General features: G+C 42.0%; 1 long non-coding RNA gene across 1 annotated transcript in view; it reads right to left on the bottom strand.

Moving 5' to 3' along the window:
* Nucleotides 1–435: 435 nt before the first annotated feature.
* Nucleotides 436–11,099, bottom strand: part of LOC112069403 (uncharacterized) — a 14,855-nt gene continuing 4,191 nt past the window's right edge. The window contains exon 2 of the long non-coding RNA XR_002893729.2: nt 436–1,373. This is a non-coding gene — a long non-coding RNA (uncharacterized lncRNA). The remainder of the gene's footprint in view (nt 1,374–11,099) is intronic.

The raw sequence follows: 11,099 nt of genomic DNA, 5'->3' as shown, positions 1-11,099 counted from the left end.
CCTACTTCTCAGAGACAGCCAGCCTGTCTGTTCCACCAGCCCAACCGCAGCCACTTATTTCACACACGACAGTAACAAATACTCCTGGAGGCAATTCATTATTCAAACAACTAAGATGTTTGGGATGAATAAGCATCTGCAAGTCCCTAAGAACGTGAGAGCGTAACTGGCAATTTAACACGTCCGGCTAGATCTGCATGTAAATGAAAGATTTTGTATTACTTTTCACCATTATTCTTGTTTTCCTCATTATGTAGAGGAGTGTAGTCTGAGATAAATCAGCTCTAATGGAGAAGTGGATGTATGAATTGTGAGCAGTGTGGCTAATCCCATGAGTAAGGAGATATGTGTAATAATAGAGTGGACCTTGTTCTCCATGAACACACATGCAGTGGCCCTGGAAATGGACGCAATAATTACCAGTGACCGCTCGGGAACATTTTCACCATGTCTCTTTAATGCGAATCGGCACTGGGTTCTTTTATGGACGGCTTTGGCATTCATACGCACATTGACATTTGGCACAAGGACTTGCTCGAGTACCTGTATACTGTAACAGAACCTATACAATCACCCACCCACCCTCCATCTTGAATTCATAAAACCTTCCACCTTGGCAGTCAAAAGTAGCTGAGAAGAGTCCATGTTCATTAAAAACCTTACATATAACGCTGCTGTCAGGTCACTGAGAGAACCAGGGTGTATCCCATGCACCATTTGCAGTTTGTTCGAGCTTAGCTGGCATTCAATTTCAATTCCCCCAAGTTATTGAATATACGAGAGCGGTAGACACTGACAGGTACAAGTTACTCCACGGGCAACCATTAATTAGTGAGTCGAGGAGTAAACGGAGAGCTACACAGCTACACTCTGTCTCTGGCAGGTAGGCAGCTAGGGAGACACTGATGGCAGCCTCAGCTTGGTCATCTCTTAAGCTGTTCACTTCCTATTAGAAATGAGATCCTGGGCCTCTCAAACTTCCTACCTCGGTACATAGTGAAGAGAAAATAATGTCCAGGTTCGAGACAGGGAGCCTGTCAAATCCAATGGCCTTCAAGTGGAGCTTTTCTTTAGCCTATTGCATAGAAGTGAATACGACTCCACATCCGCGTTCATATACTTCGTTAATTGAAAGAGTAGCAGGGGAAGGGAAATGTATAGCGCTGTAATAGGATATGATGGGTTTATGTCTTTTCTGGAAGCCCAGGAGGAAGTGGTCCTGTAGGGATGGGTATGATGGACTCATCGTCAGCTCAGTAAGGACTGGACACTGTGTGGGTAGGAGACAGTGGAACAAGTCTCTCCGTTGATGGATAGGTGTAGCGGGGTTAAATATAAGACTCATCGCTGTCTCACCGTTTGCCTCCTCACTGCTGAAAAAAAATGAGAAAAAGATTGTGTTAGAGAGAGGGAGGTTGTCAGACCAAAACCTTATAGGGATTTGTGCTATGGAGAAAATTCATTACCTTACCGAGACACTTTCTTATTCCAACAGGACAATATTACGGTTTGTTCCTTTTGATGACTGCAACATCCCAGTCATTATGCACTTGACCTGTTTTCCATATTACAGGTAACTCTTCGAAACTTTTAATGTAGTTTACCCACTCCGGTCCCAATAGACCCCTGCACACCACTGCTAATGCTACCACAGCAAATGAAACTGCTCTCCCTGAATCATTAAACTGGTTGGAGAATTAACTCAGACACACAGGGTTTATAATGGGGCGGCTGGTAGCCTAGTGGTTAGAGCGTTGGGCCAGTAGCCGAAAGGTTGCTAGATTGAATCCCCGAGCTGACAAGGTAAAAATCTGTCGTTCTGCCCCTGAACAAGGCAGTTGACCCACTGTTCCTAGGCCATCATTGTAAATAAGTATTTGTTCATAACTGACTTGCCTAGTTAAATAAAGGACAAATAAATAAAATAATGTCACACGTGAAACTCTCCTAGTTTCAGATTTTAAAAAGCAATATAGCAGGGTATAACCGTAGAGGTTCAGTTTAGATATGTAATTAGAGTGGATTACCCCAAACTACCTGAAACCTACTGCTCTGGACTTCCAATTGAAAAGATTTCTAAAAAGTATCATTTGTTTACATTTTTCAGTAAAATTATAATTTAAAGATGTACATGAAAGGAAATATATAAAAAACCACTAAGTTTGAGGCAGAGGAATACTTAATGCATTATGACATTTTGCAGTAGCCTACATGCTCTATGTTCCAGAAAGGCCTCATCTCTACTTCCTGTCCAAACCTGTCATGCTTATAAAGCTCCTTTTGATTCTGATCTGTCTCGAAGGACTGAGATTGCAGACCATCAGCAGATGTAATACTCTTAAGCGTGTGGTGAATGCTGTCTTGGTCACTTTGGCTGGAAAAATGGCTGCTGCCACTGTTTGGAAACCTCTCTATCACTTCTTAATCATTACATCTTTTCCCCTTACTGTGTCTGTGGCACGTGATATATCTCTATGAAGTGGAGAAACTGTAAATAAAACAACAGAGACGACTTGATGAATTATATAAGTCAAAAGAAGTCAGACTGTTGACATCTGAGTCCTGCCAGTTTCTTAGAGGTCTCTGTAAACTCGGTGGCTCTGGATATCCATATATATTAAACAGCAGCTCTCCATTTGAAAACTCACTCCAGTTCCCACTTTCCTTGCCTCCTCTCAGAGGGCAGTGCAGCTTGCCTCCTAATCCATCATAAAAATGAACACAACACAATATTTTCACACCTGCATGTTCTCATCGGATTCAAATCTACTTTTAGATATTCCCCCTTTGGAAATGCATGATGTGTGTGTTCAAACAGGGGGTCATTCTTATTGAGTCCAGGACAGCAGCATCCTGAAATGAATTTCAGAAATGAAAGACCACCCCAGACCTTTACCAAAGGCTATAGAGATTGTTTGGCTGTATATGCGACACGCGCATACACTAAAAAAACCTCATATCTTCACGTCAGACTCCTGACTGAATAGACTGGGAAGTTAACACAGACTATCCAAACTTGAAGAAAACTTTCTCTCTATCCAAGAGCTCCAGCAGACAGACATCAGGAGGACAGAACCATCCCACTTCTTCTTAGCAGGTTGAGACGCTGCATGCTGACGGACAGTTTCATTTACAGCCAGTGCAGGGGATTGCACACTAATTTACTCAGGCTATAGGAGACTGTTCACTTAAAGCAGCAGCGTGCTGGGTCCATTCTAATGAACCACTGTAAATCCACACTGCACTCATTTCAGTCCTCATTTGCATTGAAATGGAAGTGCCATATTTCATTCTCTTCCTTGGTAACCTTCCACCACTTATTTATATATTTGGAGAACCCTGTACAGGGAGCCACGGGCCCGCTGTTTTCAGACGTTGATGTAAATGACAACAATCTGAGTCATTATCAGAGAACAACTCCAGCTGGGGGATTCGGACATAAACACAGACGTTTCCAGAAGTCAATATGCAGCCTATGCAGCTTTGGAGAGATCTTAAAACTGACAAGGTAAGACAGGTTGCACAAAAGGCATTATGAAATACACAGTGTCCTTATAAAGATGTATTGAACACTTCATTTGTATAATTTGTATACATTTGTATAAATGCATTTGGTATATGCATTGTTACACTGCTGGTGGTAAGCACACCACAATGAATTATTACAGACATGACAATGATAAATAATGCTCAGAGTAAACCATTCCGTCATACATACCTTCCAAGACGTCACAGTCACAGCTTCACTGACTGCCACCTCAATGCAGCCTCACACATCGCACACACGCCAAATAAATGTCATATGTACCTTTCCCCGTATTTTTATTATGTTGTGTGATTTCCCCCCTCCAATTTCCTCCAAGCCCCCCCGGTGTTAATTATCAGGCTTCTTTCCCCTAGAGCAGCACAGAGCTGTGGAAGTGCATTAATCTTGATTCTCCACTCCAGTACAAAGCCTTGTTTGAAGAGACTCCTGTGGTAAGCCCCAAAGGCGGAGTGATTCAGAGTCAGAAGAAGAGAGAGGAGAGGGAGAAAGAAAAGAGTCGCAGATCGCTCTGTGTTTACACTGGGAAACCTGGCCGCCTGGCAAAGCAGCATGCAAACCATTCATCCCCTTCTTCCTCAGTGTTATAATCAACATCTGTATGAAGAATTTCAAGCTGTGCGTCTGTGATGACATCAGAAGGGACCATGGGCTGTTATGATTTATTGATTTGGTCTGTGGTGGAGTAATGAGGTCACTTTCATGTCATCATCCCATTCCCACTTAGTGGACTGATGGCTGCTGAGTGGATCTGTTGGTTTTCTGGGGACTAACTAGGAGCTCTACAATTAAATCTGGCCCATTTCTATGTTCCAAAATTGTCTCTCCAGCCATGTAATTTAATGGTCTGCTCACATTGCTTTAGTGTAATTACAAGGTTTTCAAAACATGTTCCTTCGTTAAAAATGTAGTGTATAGTGAGTAGAGGTCGACCGATTATGATTTTTCAACACCGATACTGATTATTGGAGGGCCAAAAAAAGCCGGTACCGATTAATCGGCCATTTTTAAAAAAATGTATTTGTAATAATGACAATTACAACAATACTGAATGAACACTTATTTTAACTTAATATAGTACATCAATAAAATCAATTTAGCCTCAAATAAATAATGAAACATGTTCAATTTGGTTTAAATAATGCAAAAACAAAGTGTTGGAGAAGTTTAAGTTCCTTGCTCAGAACATGATAACATATGAAAGCTGGTGGTTCCTTTTAACATGAGTCTTCAATATTCCCAGGTAAGAAGTTTCAGGTTGTAGCTATTATAGGAATTATAGGACTGTTTCTCTCTGTACGATTTGTATTTCATATACCTTTGTGTCACGGCTGTTGAATGAAGTGGACCAAGGTGTAGCATGGTGAGCGTACATTTTCTTTATATTAGAAATGACGCCGACAAAACAATAAACAATACAAAATAAACCGTGAAGCTTAAGGCTATGTGCCACAAATAAAGTCAACCTCCCACAAAGACAGGTGGGAAAAATGGCTACCTAAGTATGGTTCTCAATCAGAGACAACGATAGAAAGCTGTCCCTGATTGAGAACCCTACCCGGTCAAAACATAGAAATACAAATAATAGAACTAAAGAACATAGAATACCCACCCAAAATCACACCCTGACCAAACCAAATAGAGACATAAAAAGGATCTCTAAGGTCAGGGCGTGACACTTTGACTATTGGATGTTCTTATAGGCACTTTAGTATTGCCAGTGTAACAGTATAGCTTCCACCCCTCTCCTCGCCGCTACCTGGGCTCGAACCAGGAACACATCTACAACAGCCACCCTCGAAGCAGCGTTACCCATGCAGAGCAAGGGGAACAACTAATCCAAGTCTCAGAGAGAGTGACGTTTGAAACGCTATTAGCGCGCACCCCGCTAACTAGCTAGCCATTTCACATCGGTTACACCAGCCTAATCTCGGGAGTTGATAGGCTTGAAGTCATAAACAGCACAATGCTTGAAGCACAGCGACGAGCTGCTGGCAAAACGCACGAAAGTGCTGTTTGAATGAATGCTTACGAGCCTGCTGGTTCCTACCATCGCTCAGTCAGATGCTCCTATTCAAATCATAGACTAATTATAACATAATAACACACAGAAATACGAGCCTTAGGTCATTAATATGGTCGAATCCGGAAACTATCATCTCGAAAACAAAACGTTTATTCTTTCAGTGAAATACGGAACCGTTCTGTATTTTATCTAACGGGTGGCATCCATATAGTCTAAATATTCCTGTTACATTACACAACCTTCAATGTTATGTCATAATTATGTAAAATTCTGGCAAATTAGTTCGCAATGAGCCAGGCGGCCCAAACTGTTGCATTACCCTGACTCTGCGCTGCAATAAACGCAAGAGAAGTGACCAAATTTCACCTGGTTAATATTGCCTGCTAACCTGGATTTCTTTTAGCCAAATATGCAGGTTTAAAAATATATACTTCTGTGTATTGATTTTAAGAAAGGCATTGATGTTTATGGTTAGGTACACGTTGGAGCAACGACAGTCCTTTTTCGCGAATGCGCACCGCATCGATTATACGCAGCGCCGGACACGCTAGATAAACTAGTAATATCATCAACCATGTGTAGTTATAACTAGTGATTATGATTGATTGATTGATTGTTTTTTTAAGATAAGTTTAATGCTAGCTAGCAACTTACCTTGGCTTTCTTACTGCATTCGCGTAACAGGCAGGCTCCTCGTGAGGCAGGTGGTTAGAGCGTTGGACTAGTTAACCGTAAGGTTGCAAGATTGAATCCCTGAGCTGACAAGGTTAAAAATCTGTCGTTCTGCCCCTGAACAAGGCAGTTAACCCACCGTTCCTAGGCCGTCATTAAAAATAAGAATGTGTTCTTAACTGACTTGCCTTGTTAAATAAAGGTGTAAAAGAAAAAAAAAATGGCGTCCAAAAATACCGATTTCTGATTGTTATGAAAACTTTAAATCGGCCCTAATTAAATCGGCCATTCCGATTAATCGGTCGACCTCTAATAGTGAGCCTTGTCCATGGATCCTGTGTAGCTAGTAATTGGTGGCGAATCAATGTTAGTGAATTTTTTGAGGCTACTATACTGTTCTGTAGCTGCTGGTCTGCTGCTGGCTGGTCACTCTGCTCGCTCCCATCTAATATGTCATCCACATCACTAGACAGACACAGACAGAGACAGCAGCACACTCTCTGACAGACATGTCTACCGCCCTCACCAAGGATTTTATCTTTAATTAACACAGGTCATTCCAGATATTTCCCCCAATGGAAAGACAGAGATTGTATTATGATTTCCATTTCAGGAAGTTGTTTTAAGCCTGTGTCAGGTCAAATAATCATTAATTGCACTGTCATCACTGTGGCTGAGTGACAGAATTCATGAGAGCTCATTCATTTAAACAATCACAGTATTTAGGTTGAGGAAGGTGATCCTTTTGAAACCTTCTAGAACTGGAATTCAGAGGGCTTTTAATGGCAAAAAAATGTTATGCCCTTGATTTCTTGTAAATCGTTAGTCCTCAGTTCTAGAATAGATTCTCATTATGAAATATAGTTCTACAGCATTGAGGCACTAAGCCCAGTTTGTCAACACAGTGATACACATCTTTCAGCTCTGACGCCTTTCATTTGGAGCCATGTATTTTCTCCCTGAGATTTATAACACTGACTCACATAAAAAGACATCTTAGGCTGCGTTGACACAGGCAACCCAATTCTGATTTTTTTTCTCACTAATTGGTATTTTGACCAATCAGATCAGCTCTGAAAAAGATCTGATGTGAAAAGATCTGATGTGATTGGTCAAAAGACCAATTAGTGGAAATAATATCAGAATTGGGCTGACTGTGTAAACGCAGCCTTACAGTCTACAAATCCAGCATATTTGTGCCTATTCCCATTTGGGTATGCTAACTACTCTGTATTTACATTTCTGCCTTCTGTAATTCTCTTGATGTTCTCAACACACACCTTTCCTTTGCTGACAATAGTTTAGCAGTATGTATTTCATTTAGCCAATTTAAAAGAACAGTGTTTCAACACAATTATACCAGCTCATATTTGAGATGACATTTGTAAAAGCTGTAAAAATGTCTGAAGGTGTGTGCTACTGTGTACTGTATGCCAGTGGAGGCCTCTATAAAAGTCCCAACCCCAGTAGGACACCTCATGTGGCCAATAAGAGAAGAGACAACAGTGCAGGCGCCAGGCTCCCGGCCCTCTGCCCCGGCGGGGTTGATGGAGGACGTGATGAATGCTCTGGAGGGGTATCTCTCCATCCATGTAATGCAAGGGGGATTGGACAGTCAGGCCAGGCCAGGGGCGTCAGGACAGCAGCAGTGACCAAAGACCCTGAGCCAGGTATATTAAGTGTTGCTGACAGCCAGGTGACACCAGAGCTCTGTGTTGTGTTGACTGCACACGACTCAGTACCATGTCACCATGATGGAGTGATAAACAGCCTTCAGGATCCATAGATCACCTGAGACGCTCCATATGTAATGTATATATGTACCGCTGCATGCATACCGCAGCCCACCGCACTGCACTGTCACGGGGCCCCAAGGCAAAAGGTTGTAGTGAGGGAGGAGGGAAGGTGGGTGGTCTCCATGCTGTGTATTACATACCCAGGCTCTCATCTGCATTATGAGTAATCTATGCTAGTTAATTGAGCCCAGAAGCAGTTGGTTTCAATGAAGCCTCCTGTATTTTTCTTGTGTGCAAAATAGAAGAAAAATAGCTCTCAGAGGAGCGGGGCTCTCTGTCGAGAGGCAAACAGAGCAGAACTCCTGCCGTGTTCATTAGCTGTCATTGATCAGTGATTCAGTCCCCACTCTCCCGCTGCCTGCCACTGCACACTGATATTACTAGTTTCTTGTCATGAAAATCGTTATTAAGGTAAAAAAAAAGTGCAGCCAGCCCAGCAACTTTGGTCCTTGTATTTTATTTTTCACTGCACTATTATCTGCACTATTCCGATGCGTATGGCTCCGCGCCAAACCTCCCCAAGCAAAGCTACAAAATACTATGCAGTCAGTGATATTCTGAGCAGCAAAACAATCCATCCTAGACCATTATCAATATGATGCAGTTTTTTGCACATCTCTTTATTGGCTTTTCCTCAGTGGTCATCATCAGGTATCTGGTGCTTCTGTCACTTGGATAAATGTACAGTATAGTATTATACGCTTGCAGAGTCATTATCCTGATAAATGGCTGAAACAATAAGCTAAATAATGCACAGATGTGAGGATGAGGAGGGCGAGTCGGAGAGGGTGATTCCATAGCCAACACCTCCCGGGAGAGCTCTAGCCCAGGGTAAGTGTCCTGTCTGACATCATCAACATCAGACGAGCCTCGCCGCGGCGCTGAGACAACAGTAACCTGAGGGGCCGCGTCGCCGCCTGGCGCCTGCCCTCTCCACAGAAACACCCAAAGGTCACACCGACATGCCAAGCGAAGCTTATTCCTCACCTCACGCCAGCTCTCTTGCTCTCGGTCTCTCTCTCTCTCTCTCTCTCTCTCTCTCTCTCTCTCCATCGCTCTCTCTCTCAACGACGAGCCACGGTACAGCAGCTATACCTTAAATGCTCTAGGAACCATTTCCCATTTTTATATCTCACTTTATTTCTTCGCCTAGTTATCTCTTCCTCATTCTTATAAAAAAGAGAAGAGTGGGGCTCCTCAAAGTGATGTGTCGTCTCTGCTCCCTAAAACAGGACAGAGACAGAATAAGCCCCTTGGCCAACACTGTAAAACATAACAATGGGATAGATTCTTAGAGTGACAGTCCAGAGTTTAAGTGGATATACAGGGGAGAATTAAATCAATATTTTAGAGCTCTAGTAGAAAAGAGGGTTGAGAGGGCCATTATCTAGAGCTAATTGTACCTATAGGGCCTGTCCTAATAGACATATTAATATCTACTCTCTCATTGGAATTCATTTGTGGTAGTCTACTGGCTGTTGCTGGATGACTAGGCCATATCTGTCTCTCTGCCTCCTCTCGCACATTCACACTCACAGGATTTCCTTTATTCGCTTTGTGTCTGGCCTTGACAATACATCCTCCTTCCATTGGCAGATATAATATCAGGGCATGTGTGCTGCAGCTCCCAGTACAATGGGATTCTGAGGTTCTCTTTGCATGACTCATTTGGAGTGATATGTCCTCCTGATTAACATGGATCATTAAATTGTGTCAAGCGTACACGTTTATACTGCATATCTCACCATGCTATAGCCGATAACAAACGCAATCAGGCTGTCTATTAGCATTTTCTGGTAAAAGCCTACTAGCAGACAAGGTGAGAGTCCTCCACAATGAATGACACTTCCCTCAAGGACACACAGTCCTTTGTGAGGAATTGCAGGAGTTGCTTCACCATTGTTCAATGTTTCAGCGAGCACTCACTACGGCTAATTACTAACCATGGCAACAGCTCTGGATGTGAACACAGTATGGACACGCAAGGTGAGTGAATTCCATACCCAGTGGCCTGCAGTTGTTGTATGAAATATAAGAATAGAAAATAATAATTAATCACATATAAACAAATATATCAAGAAGGTAAAAGGTTTTACCGAAAACAAAATGTCCAATGACACTAAAACAAGATAATCAGATGCACTGAACTTCCGTTATTAAATAAGATATGCTGCACTCTGCATAAATGAGGTAATCGATAAAAAAATGGCCACAGAAATATTAAAATAATTGATCAGTGGTGATTCAGCAGGAGAATATGGTTTACAGGATATTGACCTGTGACAGTGTTAGGACTGAATGTGAAGGTCAGGGCGTAGTAATGTCAGATAACCTCACAGACAGTGGCTCAAATGGCACCCTATTCCCTATATAGTGCACTACTTTTGAGCAGGGCTTATTGGATTCTATAGGAAATAGGGTGCCATTTTGGACCCAGACAGTGACTCTTGGTGCCTCTACTTTATTTGGGGTAGTTAGAGGAAATGAGTTCCTCCACCCTCTATCATCATGGTTGACCATCTCAGCAAATTATATTTTTATGACTTAATCCAATCACTGTACAATAAAAACATACTGTGACCGTATATAGACGCACAATAAAGATATTGATATCACTGTCTTGACACCAAATAACTTTGCTTTGCGTTATTACAGCAAGAGAAACATCTGTATAATTTGCATAGTAACATAATATGTGTGAGTTGACAAAGTGTGGTGGTGAAATGCAGTGTCAGCTCCTTCACTCCAGCTGGCCCTCGTGATTATTCTCCAAATGTGATTAATATAATTATAGGGAAACTATCCCATCCTCTTATTAACAGATCCATGTCTTGAACCCCTAAACCTGCCCTATGAAATCCAGCTATTTTATGGATGGAAGGAAAATAAAGAGGAGGCTCCCACACTGCATTCATTGCTTCCTTTAATGTGACAGGTTCAATCTTAGTCAGGTCAAAATTGATGGAAAGCTTCTGAAACGCCTCTAAAAATATCCACGAGCAATATCAAACATGCTCGTCATAATGAAAGAGGAAAATATAGATTTCACAGAAAAAGCTGT

The sequence above is a fragment of the Salvelinus sp. IW2-2015 genome, unplaced genomic scaffold (assembly GCF_002910315.2).
Source record: "Salvelinus sp. IW2-2015 unplaced genomic scaffold, ASM291031v2 Un_scaffold1002, whole genome shotgun sequence".
NCBI classification, from domain to species: domain Eukaryota; kingdom Metazoa; phylum Chordata; class Actinopteri; order Salmoniformes; family Salmonidae; genus Salvelinus; species Salvelinus sp. IW2-2015.
Note: the sequence above shows the minus strand (reverse complement) of the source record. Positions and strands in the feature narration are given on the sequence as shown.